The sequence below is a fragment of the Amblyomma mixtum genome, chromosome 3 (genome assembly GCF_055824585.1).
Source record: "Amblyomma mixtum isolate Tamu chromosome 3, ASM5582458v1, whole genome shotgun sequence".
Taxonomy (NCBI): Eukaryota; Metazoa; Arthropoda; class Arachnida; order Ixodida; family Ixodidae; genus Amblyomma; species Amblyomma mixtum.
In genome coordinates, this window is record NC_143014.1 from 307,584,779 (window position 1) to 307,602,472 (window position 17,694).

At 43.9% G+C, this 17,694-nt stretch overlaps 1 protein-coding gene across 9 annotated transcripts in view; it reads right to left on the reverse strand.

Annotated features, from left to right (window-relative positions):
• Positions 1-4,296: 4,296 nt before the first annotated feature.
• LOC149355532 (uncharacterized) overlaps positions 4,297-17,694 on the reverse strand; it is a 68,583-nt gene continuing 55,185 nt past the window's right edge. For 4 of the 9 annotated variants that reach the window (XM_089583845.1, XM_089583846.1, XM_089583847.1 and 1 more), the window contains 2 exons: positions 15,613-15,731; positions 4,297-10,899 (listed from right to left, as the gene is read on the reverse strand). The gene's annotated coding sequence lies outside the window, so the exon portion shown is untranslated. Of the gene's footprint in view, positions 10,900-14,920; positions 15,732-17,694 lie in introns of all 9 variants that reach the window. The other 5 variants (XM_089583851.1, XM_089583852.1, XM_089583848.1 and 2 more) reach the window with 3 other exon arrangements.

Genomic DNA, 17,694 nt, shown 5'->3' on the forward strand with positions numbered 1-17,694 from the left:
TCTCAGGATATTAAGGTGAACATCATCCGGAAACTGCGCCGAATTTGAAGCCTAACTTTCAGAAATTTTCCGTTCCATTGTCATGCACTTGGGTGATAAGATAAGATAAGATAAGAATTTATTGAGTACAAATCGGTTACATAAATTCAGTATACAGGCGAGGGTCCCAAAGTCAAGCGCCTGTCACGGGACCCCCGGTAGATTAATACTAACTTGATTAAAAACAAGCAGCATCACAGACAGGTACAATTAGCAGTAATAACAATGGTATTTTAAGTAAGTAACATTTATATAATGAGAATGAAATAGATTAGCAGGGCAAAAACAAACAGACAAGCAAAACCAGAATAACAACCCACTATAAATAATATTGTACAAAATACAGCGTTGTGAAAAGACATATAAAGAAACAATTGAGAATACAAGGATACAGTTGTCAAGAAACAAAAAAACAAAGTAGAAATTTCTAGTAAATAATTAAGGACAAGAATTTTCTAAAGGGAATAGAAGCAGTTCACTCCACATTTTGCTGCAAAAGAAAACTTTTTAAATTCAATTTAAACATAGACAAAGACATAGGCGATTTTAAACTCGGGGGTAAATTATTCCACAGGGAAATGCATGCAAAATGAGAATGACGTTTTCCATAATTAGTAAAAACTTGGGGAAGCAAAAAATTTTTTTGAGCCACAAATCTCGTAGGGTTACAGTTTTTCAAAAAACATTTGTCGATAAATTCAAAAGAAAGTGCATTGTTCATTAATCTAAAAAACATGATGGCTAGGTTGTAATCAAATAAATTTCTAACGGATAAGATATTATATTGACGAAGCAAAGGGATAGCAGTAACAAGGTATGAACTGCGGGTAATGATACGAATAGCCTGATTTTGAATGTGCTGGATAGAGTGCAAATGACAGTTGTAAGTGTTCCCCCATACTACAATGCCGTAATTAATGTGAGCGTGAATAAAAGCAAAGTAAAGTGATAAGAGTGCTGATGATGGGAAAAAAGGACGAGCCTTTATTAATGCACGAATTCCAAATGCAGTTTTTTTCTTCACATGGTCCAAATGATGATGAAATTTCAGTTGAGAATCGAGTTGAATACCAAGGAAAGTCACATTGTCGCAAGGGGAAATAGAAGTATGACCAAGCGATAATGAAGGCAAGTGTGCTGCGATTTTTTGTTTTGTTCTAAAAAGCATAAACTTAGTTTTAACGGGGTTTATAATTAGGTGATTATCATGGCACCAGGACATAATGCTAACCAAAGAGGCATTTAATTTGGCAGATAGCGAGATTATACATTTATCACAAGAAGAAATTGTAGTGTCATCCGCGTATAATACACAATGAGTGTTAGTAAGAGCGTCAGGCAGATCATTAATGTAGATTAAAAAGAGCAAAGGGCCAAGAATCGATCCCTGAGGGACACCTATGTTAGTAACCTTAAAATCAGAAAATGCATTAGCCACGAACACCACGTTATGTCTATCTAATAAATAAGTTTTTAAAAAGGCTAGGGCGGGACCAGTTATGCCATAAGCTTCAAGTTTGGTAAATAAAATATTGTGATTAATCGTATCGAAAGCTTTAGTGAAGTCTAAAAATACTGAGCCAACAAGTTTACCACTGTCCAGTGATTGTTTAATATAGTCAGTCAGGCAAAGCAATGCAAGATTGGTAGAACTTCCCGACCGAAAACCGAATTGGCAATTTTTTAGTAAGTTAAACTTACTTAAGTAATTATTTATTCTTAGCTTTTCAATAACTTTACTAAGCGATGAGAGTATGGAGATGGGTCAATAATTATTTACAAGCTCTTTGTCACCTTTTTTAAACACTGGAATGATTTTAGCTTTTTTGAGAATATCAGGAAAAATTCCAGTCTTGAAGACCAGGTTGATTATATAGCTGATTACATTAGATAGAAGAGGAGCTGCTAATTTCAAATGGCGCACACAAATGCCGTCCAAGCCAGGGCTCGTATTTTTTAGTTCAGAAATAGTGCGCTGTACTTCTTCAGGGGTAACTGGAAAGAGATAGAATGAATGCGGTGTACGGGCATGCTTATCTCTGAAGTTGGGTGTGGGTGATTGTAGGATGATAAAAAGTGATTGCAGAAAGCATTCGCAATATCTTTAGGTTGGTTGTATGATATGCCATTGGAAGTAATTTTAGATATAGGGGCATTCAGAGAACGCCTGTTTAAAAATTCGTTGAATAGTTGGAATCATTTTTGTTTAAGTTGAACGCTCGCTCACAATAACGTTTTTTTGCAAGGCTTAATAGAGAGTTCAAAACGTTGCGGTATTTTCTATAGCGGGCTGCAAGCGCAAGGTTAAAAGGCTGTTTTTTAGTTTTTTTATACAGATTATCTTTTTTGTGAATGCTTTCCAGAAGTGCACTAGTCATCCAAGGGTTAAATGTGAATTTGTATTTCTTTTTACATTTGACAGTAGAAGTGCTAGAGGAAACGGCCTGAAGGAAAGACGTGCAAAAGTACTCAAGTGCCAGCACAGGGTCGCGAAGGTTGTTAACAACTGACCAATCGGTAGCAGATAGCGATTCAATAAAAGTTGTGTCATTAAATACCAACGTAAAGTACGAACGGTTGCGGCAGGATGCTGTGGAGTTAATGGATACGAAAATAGGAAAATGGTCAGTAATTTCGACGTTTACTACTCCCGAAATGAGGGGAAGCGATAAATTTGAAAGTGCATGGTCGATGAGCGAATGAGTGCCATGAGAGGCAATTCTTGTAGGGGACTCAATTAGGCATTCAAAACCGTAACCAGAAAAACAATCCGTATAAGCTTTATATGTTGAGGAGCTGGTGTCGAGAAGATTGATATTTATGTCTCCCATAATTAATACTTGTTTATTTTCGCTGGATAGCTTACGAAGGATTGCATCAAGTGAATCAATAAAATCGGACTCAGAAGATGAAGGAGATCGATAAATGCAGCCTATGACTAGTTTATTGTTACGATTACCAGGAAATGATGAATCAGTTTCAATCCACACAGCTTCGCAGTAGGCAGCATTAATTAGTAAGTCATGCCTACGAGTATATGTGACACGAGGTGAAATGAAAATGGCAGAGCCACCATGATTGTTATTAGGGCGATGACAATATTCAGCTTGATAAGAATGAAAACCGTATAAATTGGAGTCATCAACTGCGAGCCAAGTTTCAGATATGCAAACGAAAGAAAACGAGTGATGCAGCGAAGCAATAAAGTTACTAATGCCATCGTTATTTTTGTGGAGGCTCCGTGCATTGAAATGAATCAGCGAAAGTTGATTTTTATCTAGTAAACTTTTCAGCTCAGGAGGAGAGAGCATTGTGACCGGGAAAAATGGGTAGATAGAAGAAGGGCGTCAAGAAAAAGAAGAAACTTAGGTGAAGATGCTTAGGTCAGACTCCGAAGATATGCGATAAACCATGCTGTCGACAGTTTGCCTTGCCCTGATTGTGCAATGGTCAGTCCACAAAAACTGCCAGCCATGTTCTTTCTTTAGGGTGCGTGCTTTAGAAAACAGCTTCTTCTTTTCAAGGGTTAAATGGTCATTCACATAAACAGGTGATGCTTTGTCTGGGGGAAAACCAATCTGGGTAGTCTGTAGGCGCGCCTTGCGTGCTTTCTTGATGAAGTCAGTTTTCTTATCGCGACATATGAAGCGAGCGATGATGGCTTTGTCATCGGATTTAGAGGACACGCGGTGGATGGTATCGAGGTCAGAACTAGAAACAGGACAGCCGATGGCATCACCCATTTGCTCCAAAATGGCGTAGCAGTCCTCACCCTTCGTTGAAGGGACGCTTTTTATTTCAGTATTGTTTAGCCTGGAGTACTGTTCCAAATCTCCAACTCTTTTCCCCAACAGTGCATTTTGGGCTTTCAGATCTTCGTTGGATGCCGTGAGCTCTTTGTTGGACGCCATGAGCTGTTCCTGTTTCACAATCATTTCATCAAATTTGTCACTCAAAAACTGCACGCTCTCTTTCAAGGAGAAGCATTCATCGAGACCGAGTTTTTGAAATTTAATCTGAATTTTCGACTGGATGTCATCAATCAACGATGCTAGCTTTTTCTCGAACGATTCCTCAAGGGATTCTAGCTTCTTGGCTAGTTCCGCGTTTGTAGGCATTACAGAATGCAAGGCTATCGCCACAGAAACTGAAATGAAGACAAGACCACAGACGAGGGATGCTATTCAGCAGCGGGTACACCAGCAGTTGCGACTCGAAATTTGACGAAATTGTGAAGGAAGAAAACAGACCAACCTGCACGGACAAGCGATGTGTTAAGAGCAGCTCAAGATGCCGCAACTGCCCCACTGCTGCTGCTAAGTGAAGCCGGGTGCCGATCAGTCGTCCTTTTTTGTACTTCCTCCTGGTGGCGAACAGTGGCCGACGCAGCCGCAGTAGGTGGAAAACCACGCAGCCGCAGCAGGTCCTCAGGCAGATGAAACGCAGATCACACTTGTTGGGGCGTCGGGAGGAAATGGGCTGTAGACAGATGATAAGATCGGGATCGGTCAGGGTAGAATGATACACCTGCACGGACAAAAGCGCAAAAGGCACCGGAACACCGCGAGCGGTAGCACATCATGCGGCCCTCCAAAGGCTCTGCAATCACAGCGAATATCCGGTTGGCGGTGGCTCATGTTTGTGGGCTCCCCATCTTGAGACTAGTCATTAGAATTTCCTTCGTATTACAAAGTGAAGAGCCCCCCACCTCCCAGATGCATTACTAAAAAACTGGGCTTGCTGTGGCCAAGTGGGCGAAACAGAAGCTTCACCATGCATGGCCGATGGGGCCCCTTGACGGCACCGCAAGTCCCCGCTAAGGTGTGTCCACGATATCCGAAAGAAAAAAGGTGTATATGTTTATGTACATGCTCAGAGCGGTAAGTGCGGGGGGGGGGGGGGCAAACATGGTAACAATAAAAGCAGTAAAAGCGATAAAATAGAGAACACAGAATAGAGCTCAAAACACAGATCAATTGAGAAACTTAACACTGCCTCCCAGTGCCAGAGCCAAACAGCCCCCACTCTCGGGCCACCACCTGATGGTGAAAGCTATGCAGGACTATGATGTTATCAAGTAGATATCTGGCAGATAGCCATCCTATTCACACTGTGCCAGTCCGAGCACCTGGCTAGCATTCATGGTATAGCTGAGGAGCATGGAGTGAGCCCCAAACGCATTCCCCACAACCGAACGGTCTAGCCCGGGAGCAGAACTTTAAGCGGCTCATATTTGGCATGCTTATGGGCACCCATTTTGATCAAACTAGCCAGGCTCGTGTCCCAGGTGACCACGAAATTAGCGATATGCATTTCACTTCCATCCTCCACCACAATGTCCCGCCCCAGCCGCGTGCCAGAAAACGAAACGAGTAGCTTCTCACGAGTGACTGCGGGGAAATTGTGCCGTTCCTGAGGGGCAAGTGCAGAGATCTGCACTCCTGAAGGATATTGTATAAGGGTTCAGGAGCATGCTGACATCTACGGCACAATCGATCAGCTGGTACTTAAATGCCTAGGAGGGGTATATGTTTGTTCACATTCGAAAGTCCTTAATGCGATCTCCATTTCTCATTAACTTGGAATCATGGAAGAGTTATGCTTTTTGTCATGAACTGAGCCTTGTGTGCAAACAGGTCCTTGTTGTTGTAGAATCCCTGTAGCCTCTTTTACCAACGCAGGAAGCCACGTTTCATTGCCGCAGCAACCTCCTGTTTTCCCTGTGACATCATCAGGAACCTCAAAGCATTGTGCGTTGCATTTTTCGCATTTGTCTAACACAAGGCTGAACAACTAAACAACTTCGTCCCCCAGCCAAACACCTTCAGCTGCATGGCTTGTGCAACTCTATGCAGCTGGATGAAGTCAAGGCCGCCACACCATACAGGCATCCATAGATGGGTGTTCGGTAAGCTTAAAGGGAGGTGCGACGCCTTCTTCACAGTCAGCCCCCATCATGCATTCTACAGTCTGCTTGCCTCCACTTGGATGTTCAGGCAATTTCATGCTGTATACAGAAAGGCTAGCATTACAAGCTGCCTCCACCAGTGGAGTTTCTTGAAGGGTTTCAGAGACGCTTTTCTAATGAGGTCAAGAAACTGCATGCCCCTATTCCCCACCACCTGGGACCCTTGTCAAGAAAAATATTAAATCCCAAGTAGCTTATGGGAGTGCCTCTTGAGATAGAAAGGATGCTTTCTATATGTATTGTATTAGAAGGAAGGTCATACTTTAAGGATTTCATACAATGGACCACTCTCCAACCAAAGTACTGAGCCTTCGTAGTATTCAATTCTAGTTTCATGTTCAGCAGGTAGGCTTCTTTCTTGTTTGGAAGTTCCCTTAGCCCTTCAAAAGTGTCTGATACTAGGAGGAGGGCATCAGCAAAATCAACGCATGAAAGGGATCCACCTCCTAAGGACATTCCCAATTTCAAGCCATTGAGCTCAGTCAAGAGCGGCTCGATAACCGAGTTGAAAAGAAAAGGTGATAGTGGATCACTGTGCTTTATCATCCTTCTGGCCGGCACCCAAACACCATCCGCTCAGCGAGCAGACCAGTAGGAGGTCCTTGAGTGCACGTACATCTCCCTTATTATTGTGATATACTGGTGAGGTATACGTCTACTCTCAAGGGTCGAGAACAGGGCTAAGTTCGAAAATGAGTCGAAGGCCTTGGATGTCTAAACTCATGGCAAAAAAGGGTGATGCTTCTTCAGTGCCCTCACTAAGGCATGGAGTAGGAGGTTAGAGGAAGTGCTGTTGTCGTCCCCGAATCCAGTGAGGAAACAATGAAATCAGTTTTCTCGCAACATCTGTGACAACACCTTGCCGAACAGAGATACGGTGTCGGAGATATGGTGATAGCCAAAAGTCACCAGGTCTAGTGATCCGCAAATTTTGGAATAAAAACAGTTTGTGCTGTCCGCATTTTCAGTGGTTAGTGGCGAAGGAGACCCAGTTGTTAAAAATGCTGGTTAATATGGCAGCTGGATATTTCGAAGGTCTGATACAATAAGGTCATCAGTTCCAGCAGCTGATTTTGCTTGCAGTGACTTCAGCGAGGCATGAACTTCTTCCATGCTGAAGAGCTCTTCAGGTATGTTGAGATTAACAGTTGATTTTGCTTGCAGTGACTTCAGCGAGACATGACCTTCTTCCATGCTGAAGAGCTCTTCAGATATGTTAAGATTACCAGTTGATTTTGCTTGCAGTGACTTCAGGGAGGCCTGAACTTCTTCCATGCAGAAGAGCTCTTCAGATATGTCGAGATTAACAGTTAAGACCACGGGTTCCCGGACAGGTCTTGATTCTTCGAAAAAGATTCTGTCAGACTCCAAGAAGATCTGCGAGTGGGCAGCCAGAAGGTTAGACTCCCATCAGCAAGGCGCCTCCAAGTACAGCAGGTCCCAACTTGTAGAGCCATTGTCGTTCAAGATAAACCAGTTTCAAGGTAAAGCCATCCTCAACCACCTCCACCTGCCTTCACCCTCCAGGAAAATTTTGTCGCGTAAGTAAAGCCTCAGATTTATAGTAAACACATTCATTAGAGTAAAAGCATTAAACTAATTATCGAGGGTAAATTAACTGCTTTCGCAAAACTGTCCCATAATTTTTTCTCTGGTATATGCGCCATTTTGGTAGAAAAGGTTGGAATGTTTAGTGTTTTTTTTTTTGAGCCATTAATAGTAAGGGTAAGGGGTGTGCAGAAGAATTAAAGACAGGAGTCGGTTTCAGGTCTCCACAAATATCACCGCATGGCTCCGTTCTGCTATGAAAGTCTTCGTACTGCCAGACTTTGCTTAGGACCTCTTTGCACAGCTTCACCTGGTCACTACAGCGGATGTCTCCACGTGGCTCCATTCTATTCTGCACCTCTTCGCGCAGCTTTGCCCAGCCTCCGTGCCGGATGTCTTGAAAACTTCCACAACTGGGGTTTTTAAGGTAATAAAGTAATCTGATAGGTCCGACATCCTGTTTCCGTGTCTCCCTGCCTGACACGGAAAGGTGTCAGGCAGGGAGACACGATCTCGCCAATGCTCTTCACTGCCTGCTTACAGGAGGTATTCCGGGGACTGGAATGGGAAGAGTTGGGGATAAGAGTTAATGGAGAATACCTGAGTAATTTGCGATTCGCTGATGGCATTGCCTTGCTAAGCCACTCAGGACAAGAACTGCAAAGCATGATCAATCAGCTAGACAGGCAGAGTAGAACGGTGGGGCTAAGAATTAACATGCAGAAAACCAAAGTAATGTTCAATAGCCTTGCAAAGGAACAGCAGTTCGCAATTGGTAGCGAGGTGCTAGAAGTAGTAAGAGAATATGTCTACTTAGGGCAGGTAGTGACCGCAGATCCGGATCATGAGAGGGAAATAACTAGAAGAATAAGAATGGGGTGGAGCGCGTATGGCAGGTTCTCTCAGGTCATGAGTGGTAGCTTACCAATATCCATGAAGAGAAAAGTATATAACAGCTGTATCCTACCGGTACTCACCTATGGGGCAGAAACGTGGAGGCTAACAAAGAGGGTTCAGCTTAAGTTAAGAACAATGCAGCGAGCTATGGAAAGGAAAATGATAGGTGTAACGTTAAGAGATCAGAAGAGGGCGGAGTGGGTGAGGGAACAAACGCGGGTTAATGACATCCTAGTTGAAATCAAGAGGAAGAAGTGGGCTTGGGCAGGGCATGTAATGCGAAGGCAAGATAACCGCTGGTCCTTAAGGGTAACGGAGTGGATTCCAAGAGAAAGCAAACGTAGCAGGGGACGGCAGAAAGTTAGGTGGGCGGACGAGATTAAGAAGTTTGCGGGGATACAGTGGCGGCAACTAGCAAAGGACAGGGTTAATTGGAGAGACATGGGAGAGGCCTTTGCCCTGCAGTGGGTGTAGTCAGGCTGATGATGATGATGATGATAGGTCCGACATCCTGTTCTCAATGTTTGGAGAATTTTCTTTTCAGTTTGGAGAATATGAAAGCTAGAATCACGTCATGTATAAAAAAAATGTAGCATAGCTTTGCCACTATAGTATACGCACTCAAAAGTAAAAGCAGTTTCAATAAAAATGCCGCAAACTTTGAGGCATTGTAGAAGCAAAATTATTTTTTTGAAAAGGAAGTACATACAAATGGCTGTTTCAGCCTTTTATTTCAGCGCAGTTCCTTTTGTTCTGGGCAGGCTTAGCTCAAAAGGCTAAAGCTCCCCAAAAAACATTTGGGTTCCATTAGGCGCGAAGAAAAGTTCGGACACATCCGATTGTGCCTCTTGAGTGCAATGTCCTTCCTCTGACCGCACAGCTAGCATAGCAACTCGCTAAACTCCCTATGCTTGCACAGTCTCGGCTTAAGACAGTCTTGAACGTTCCTTGGTGCACTACACATCGATTGCTCTTCAGCATTAGTGCTGAAATGGGGAGTGCTCTTTTCTTCGCATTGCCTTCAATACTGCACCCTTCCAAGTAGGAGTCGATAAGAATGATGTATGCAGAACACTTATCGTTTTTGGCATCAAATTGCAGAACTTAGTAAGACAGTGCAGTTGCGTTCGACGCTTTCAATAAGTTGGTTCGATGCTTGTTGCCACTGCTATTCTGGGCAGAGGTGGCCAGGCTAAAGGCAGAGGGGCAAGAGCTCCTGAAACACTCAATGAAGTTTATTCTCAGCCAACATACTACAAGAGTGCGTGTACAGCTAGAACGCATATACAAAAGCGTGATACAAGAGACCTCATGCAGTGATACGATACCGACGCACGGGGCATTTCACATGATCGTCTGTGCCAGACAGGGAGCTTCCAAACACACACAACACATTGTGGCGTGCATTCACAACAAATCACGTCGGATCGGGGCGCACAACACCACGTGCACTTTCTGTGTCGTAGCCAGTGAACTCGGCTTACTGCAGTATGGTTAATTTAAACCATGTACATTTCATTAACGACACCAAAATCTCAATACACAACAGTTTGTGTCTCACTTCCATTTAATTGTGACGAGTTGTGTGAAAAGTGGGCTTACAGGTATTCACATTCCGCTCACAAAAGCGAATTACATAAGTGAAAAAGAATATATGACGAAATTGACCCACACACCTTTGAAGTTTTCTGTTCTCTCAGTTACTCGATCATTTATGGCTAACTAAAAACGTAGACATGACGTTTTTCCAAATGCGAAGTATGCTGGTGTGTCGACACTTTGCAATCAATCCAAGCTATTTTCTTTTTGTTAGCATTTTTTTTACGTGGCAAAACAAATTACTGATTTTCTTTTGAAAGAGAACAAAATTTTCACTTACCTACAGAGCTTCAGTTTGTTTCTGATGCAGTCACTAAAGCACATTCAAAAACAGATGTGCAAACGGCCTGCCCCTGCACTTTTCATTGTCAGGAAGAGACATCATGGCACCATGTAACAGCTTACACAATGTGTGTTACCTGACACTCAAAACGACGATGGAGCACAGAAGATTGTTCACACCGCTCAGCACGAATCACCGACCGCGAGCAGCTGCCGAAAAGCACCTGTGTTGCTCGGCTCACGAAATGCGCTGCATTGAATGATGAAAATGACATCACGAATCTCAATGCTTGACTGCGACAACCGCAAGGCCTATGGTAGTGTGCCATTTGTGGCTACCACACGTGGACACGGCCGCATGCAAATACACATATTGCAGCGCACTGCAAAATTGCTAGTTATACAAAGTGAGAGCGTCGTCGTTTTGCGAGCCATTCAGTCCACTCTTTGGTCTCGGACGCTAGCTTGACGTGATCAGCATTCCGCTTCTTCTCCAAGTCGGCGGCTCGCCGGGCGATACCTATGGGGTGGTCTGATGTCGCTAGCCGACGATGTTGCAAAGTCCTCTGCATAACATTGAGAGATGGTCCAGCATTGCTTTGATCCATGGCGAAGCGCGCACTGCCTACACGAATAACTTTCTATGAAAACGCACGCCATCTGACAGTGGTGGCGAGCACATAGCCAGCTGTTTTGGTGAGGCACGTGGCGGCGGCAGAACTACCACGGCAAAGTCTTGTGGTTAGTCATGAGGTGAAAGGCTCGGCGCAGCTGCGAAGCGGCCCAAGGTCGTTGGTGGTGCGGTCGGCGAAACTCACACAGACATGCCGTAGTACAGCTCTCCCTTCAAAAGTTGTTACGTGCCATGATAGCCATGATGACATGACGCGAATGGGAGAGGCACTTGGAGAGAATTCTTCCAGAAGGAACCTCTTTGCGCATCGTCTCCTAGCGACATAAGCGTGCCACTTTCTTTTTATGTTGCTTTTGAAGCGAAAAGCTTCACTAGGCTAGTCAACACCGCGCTTCGCGTGAGCCGGAAGCCAGATTTGCCACTTCTGCGCATACGCCAAACTGAGCGACGTCACGCATGGCGCAAGTGGCTGCCGCCGCTGCCGCTCACAACGTCGCCTGACCTTTTGCCGCCGCCACACGCTATTGCGCATGTGCGCCGCCGCTTCTCCTCCTCGCCCCCGTTTGACCTTTCGCCGCAGCTGTGCACAGTGCGCATTTGAAAGGAAGGATATATAAGGTGTGCTTGCCCATAGAACAGGCGCAGACACTCGCCATGGAAGGAGAAGAAGAAGCAACAGTCGGACGGCGTAGAAACACCGATCCAGAAGTGGTAGCTTGGGAGTTGGCTGAAAAGCAGCGAGAGCTTTTCGCTTCGAGATATCCAGGCTTAACCTTAGCTAAGCCACAGCCAATTTTTTTCATGTGCACCAATAGTGTTTCTTAATATTACCTAGAGGGAAAGCCGGCGGCGCTGCACTTCAGCTACCATGGATGCTCAAAACATCATGGGGGGCGGGACAGTAGGGTTTTTTCGGGAACACAGAGTGGGTTACTGAGATGTCCCATTCCAAAACCTTGTTCTCCATGTGTGTGTGTATACATGCTGCTTCAAAGAAGAGCTGTCGAATGGCGTGCCCCACCTGCAGACGACTTTGGCGCGAACGTAGTGCACAAAAGCCATGGTAGTGAAAACGCAACAGCACAAGACGTCAATAAAAGGTTTCTCTTTTCCAAAATACAATTAAAAAACTTCTTAAAGTGTCCAAGCAACAGCATTTTTGTTTAAACATTTCTCTCTAAAAGTACGCCTGTTAAGCACGAAATATTAGTTTCTGTAGTGTGGAATACTTGGCCAATAGAAGAGCAAGCCATCTCTTATTTTGGGCAAACTTTGCATTTACATGCTTTTCTGCTCATTTGTTGCAATTCATAGACAAAATATTCAACGTTAGGGCATTCTTGATTAATGAACATTTATTTTTTGCATTCGTTTTTGGCCAAAGTTGTGGTTTAGCAGTCAGTATCGCACCGGCCCATGATGTTTAGAGTGCCCATGGTGGCTAAAGTGGCCTTGAGGAAGCTCAATGGAAACTCCCATAGAGAGGGTACCAGCCTTCCCTCTAGGTAACAGTAATAAACTCTTTGTACACATCCCCAAGCTTCAGTGGCTATGCTGGTTCCACCATTGACCAAGTGCATGAATTGGCTAGCTGGCGATGTCACTTCGGCAGACGCAGTTTTTTGACGCACGTCTCTTTCAATCATTCCTCTCGCATTTTCTTCAATGCTGCTCTGTATGCACGAGGCAGTGATTGTGGCTCAGCTCGACAGTAGGCAGGCCCGTGCAATTTCCTTTCTATTCTTCCGTCAGTCATAACAATGCTTTTTTTTTTGCTGGTGGTGTAAGCAAAAAGATAAGCCGATGTGGACTACGACACACTGTCTGATGTCGGTTGCGAAGGACTGCTACAGTATATATTTGTGTGGAACTCAGTGGCTACTTTAACTATCTTATCGATATTGCTAATGACCCTCTTGATCTATTACTGCATACATCTGGTTTTTACCACTGATTAGGCTTCCCTTCAACACTTTTAGGCTACCTCTGTTCTTTAAAGTGTGCTCAATTCTCTCCATAGTCAACTTTCTTATGTCGGCTCCCTTGCGCTTATTTATTACTTCGATAGCTCTGCTAGTTCCATTCTGTCTGTAGGGCCGGAGAGTTCTACACAAATCTATACAGTAGTCGATGCAATCAGGACGTTAATGAGAGAGGCAGTAGCGCACAGCAATTGGTCATCTCATCAGTAACGATATAGGAAGTAAAGAAAGCCTTAGGAGCCTAAGGAGCAATGCAAAAGGAGAAAGCAGCTGGTGAGGATCAGGTAACAGCAGATCTGTTGAAGGACGCACGAGAGATTATGCTAAAAAAACTAGCCACCCTGTATTTGCAATCCCTTATGACTTCGAGCATATCAGAAGCTTGGAAGAACGCTAACATTATCTTAATTCATAAGAAAGGAAAGGTCAGAGACTTCAAAAATTACAGTACGATCAGCTTACTGTCCGTTCTGTGCAAGGTATTTACTAAGGTAATTGCTAATAAGTCAGGACAACCTAAGACTTCAACTATCCAAATCATCAGGCAGGCTTCACAAAGGATACTCGACAATATACCATATTCCCACTATCAATGAGGTGATAGAGAAATGCGCAGACTATAACCAACCCCTGTAGAAAGCCTTCATTTATTATGAGAAAGCATCTGACTCGGTGGAAACCTTAGCAGTCATGCAGGCATTGCGGAATCAGCACGTAAGAGCCCTATGTGAAAATACTGGAAGATGTCTACGACTGCACAGCTGTCAAAGTCCTCTATAAAGTCAGCAATAAAATTCCAATAAGCAAGGGTGTAAAGCAGGCAGACATGATCTCGCCTCTTTACAGGAGACATTCCGAGGCCTGGATTGGGAACAGTTGCGGATAAGAGATAATGAAGTATACCTAAGTAACCTGCGATTCACTGCTGACATTGCCTTGCTGAGTCACTTAGGAGATGAACTTTAAAGCATGATCAAAGTTAGACAGGCAGAGCAGTATGGTGGGTCAAAAACTAACATGCAGAAAACCAAAGTAATGTTCAGCAGTCTCACAAGGAAACAGCAGTTCCCAATTGGTAGTCAGGTGCTGGAAGTGGTAAGGGAATAAGTCTACTTAGGGCACGTAGTGACCGCTGATCCAGATCATGAGAGGGAAATAACTAGAATAAGAATGGGGTGGAACGCATATGGCAGGTTCTCTCAGAGCATGAATGGCAGTTTACCAATAACCCTTATGAAGAAAGTATACAACAGCTGTATTTTACTGGCACTCACCTATGGGGCAGAAACATGGAAGCTAACGAAAAGGGTTCAGCTTAAGTTAAGGACAACAGTGAGCTATGGAAAGAAAAATGATAGCTGGAACGTTAAGAGACCAGAAGGGCAGAGTGGATGAGGGAACAAACGTGGGTTAATGACATCCTAGTCGAAATCAAGATAAAGAAATGGGCTTGAGCAGGACAAAGCATAAATGCTAGGCATATATGCTATACACTATGCATATATGCCAGAGTCTGTCCATAATAGCATGGTCACCAGCCAGTGAAAAATTTTTGTGTTCTTCTTCAGTTCTTTATGGTTTCCTGGGCACCAAGGTAGACAGAAAAATTAACTCTTGAGACCAGAGATACCTGCACCAAAGTATACACACTGTGTCTAGATTGTACACAACTCCCTCCCCAATGAGAAGAAGTGATGACAGCTGCTGTACCATCTATGTATGTTTAACATGACCATATGTGTACTAGCAGTATATGGTTGCATTCTACGTGAATGAAATATTATTCTCTCAATCACCTTAATGTGCTAAAATGTGTACTAGCAGTATATGGTTGCATCCTACGTGAATGAAATATTATTCTCTCGATCACCTTAATGTGCTAAAAATGGTCGTTCCTGAGCACCTTCCCTCGCCTATCCCTTCACTGCGCAATGCATTACTATCCATTTCAGTTCACTTTTGCATACTCACCTTCACCTTCAATTCCTTTCATGATCCCTCCAAAGTACAATCAGTCATGTTTTGCACAACTTAGATAAAACCATGTGCCTTGACATAACATCAGACAGCTTTCCATCCAATGTTCTGCTCCTGGTTATCACCATGCAAGGAAGGGAGCCAGCACAATGTAGTGGGGTTGCCTTCAGAGCCCAATTTTGAAGGCACAGCCTTCAAATAGCGGCCCGCACATACTCCTTTTGAAATGACTGTATTGTTCAAACATTGTGAGAAGTTGGCACGAGTAATCATTGAAATTTACTCTGGTTATAAAGCAGGTGAAAAGCGTAAGCAGCCCATTTGTGTTAAAGAGAACAAAGAAACTATTTTTTGGATAAGACGCGGCCCGAGTGTTTCACTTTTTTGTTGAGCGCGTTGTATATTTTAGTGCCAATCTGACTAAAACTTCGGTTGCAAAGAAGCAATTGTGTCGTCTCAGCCCCCCATTATCTTACGTCTATCAGGCACTTTCTGACCATGAATACATACCAACTCTCCAAACTATCCACTTTAATTCAAGTACCATTATTTTGCTTCATGAAGGCTTCTGAAACCTGTGTGAAGAGCACGACATAACTCCAACCATTTCCTTATCTGATGTGCACACAAACCCATGACTGCAATGCTAGTATGGCTGCCACTGAGCAGCAAAGCAGGGAGCTTACATGGTTTTGCTAGCAAGCCCAGACACAGATTCTTTGGACAACTTGATCCTTGCTGATCATGTCCTTGACCTTTCCTGTATCATCGAGCTGCAATCTTCCTGGAAGGCATCTCCTTGCCACTGAAATAACATAAAAACAGCATTTTTTCTCATCATTCCTTGAGACCAGTGAATGTGTGACTGACAGAAGCCCTCGACCAGTTTCCCGTGCTCATCCAGACCACCTCAGCACTTATCTTCTCGCGTAGCATCTGGGCAAGTCTTGTGTCTCCCCACCGAACAATGCCCGTACAACCTCCTCCAAAGCAGCACCCATGCCAGTTGCCTGGTACAGACTGTGTACATACCCACATTTCAGCTCTTACTGCCAACTGGACACAGCCTTGATTGAGTGACTATAGCCAATCAGCCCACAAGTGCTTTCCTTTGAAATTCAGTGAACTTTTCAAGACAAAACAACACTGAAAGCTATGAAGTGATCCAGAGTGGGAGGCTAATGTGGGGTTCCTTAATGTGCACTGAAATACCAGCTTACAAGTGATCAGGCATTTCCTGAACAGCAGCTATCACATGGCAAAAGAAACTAAATTACCGTTGTTGTTTTTTTATTTACATGTACAGGAAGGCTCCATTTAGCAAGCTGTATGACTTACTCCTGCTGAATAGCTAACAAAACTATGTCAAACTGTGTAGGAAGGTGGAAAACTTTTTTTAAAAGAAGAAAAACAGCCCATGCTACAAAATCTATGTTATATTAACAAACAAATGGTCAAAGGTTCAGAAACTGCCTCAAGCAATATTTGCACAAAGTTTAAATGGAACCCCATTTTCCATGTCGCCTCCTCAAACCAGACAAAATGACCCCAGTGAAAACTTTCCAGTTTTGCCACACTGGAAAAGCACCTTAGCTAGCCAGCACAGGCAATGCAAAATGCTTCCTGACAAGGTCCATACGTACGTACTATCTATAAAAATGGCAAATGCTTGATGCTGGTGCAGTAGTGAACAATTTGGAAGACAGGGCTGTTAAAAATCTCATAGGGTCTTAAGTTTAGGACCCAACACTTCAACCTAAGCACTGACAGCATGAACTGCAGGCAGTGCTCAACTTACAAGCGAGTCAGCATCGTAAAGTGAGGTAGAATCCACTGTCTATGGTACCTTGCGGCAAGCGGAAAACAAATCACATTTGGATTAAAACATCAGCGAGGGATGGTTGGTTCATTGCAAAACTTAAAGGGACACTGAGGAGAAACTGAAGTTGGCTTGTATCAATAGAATACCAGTTCCTAAACACAAAAACACCATTCTTTCTAAAAAAAGCTATTGTAAGGTGAAAAGAGCAAGAACTAAAATACAGGTATTGCCGCCACAGGCCAATCTTGCAAGTACAAGCATGATGATGAAATAGGAAAAAAGAGGCCACAGATCTCTGAGGCTGATAAAGATGCATGAAGGTTATGTGTTTGATCAATATTGAAGTATAGAAGTTTTGTTTTGTAACCACTAGAGCACTTTTATTGCACGAGGAAGATGAAAAAAAGACAACCTGAATGCCGGAAGTCAAAGAAGGCCTGCAATTGGCGGTGCAACAGGCGGCCAGCTGAGTTTCGGTATGTTTTAAGATGCTTCACAGCCATGCGTTCTGCATGCCTGCATGGTTTCGTTGCGCGCCTCGATTTACAAGGGCGGAGCAGCAGGAGACCTCCAAGTGCCTCTCTAAGTGCTCCTCGGACGAAGTTCATGCAAAGGCACGCAATGTACCAAGATGCTGGGCTGCATAACCAGCCCTCTGAGGACTATTATTCCAGAATTTAAATATGCCCACACATACCAGTCACTACACATCAGTCATGATGGTGACTCGGAGGTGACTGTGATGCTGCTGACTCCTCCGCACTAGGACATTTTTGCCAGACCTGCCACCTCAGCCCTTAAAAGCATCGCACGCTGTGTAGGGATGAGGTCACTGAATGCAGGTCGCAGTTTGTTGAGCAAATTTCATTGTCAGAATAGGGAGCAATCCATCGTGACATTGGTGCAAACGTAAACGAAGCGACGACGCCTGATGAGACCTTCAATG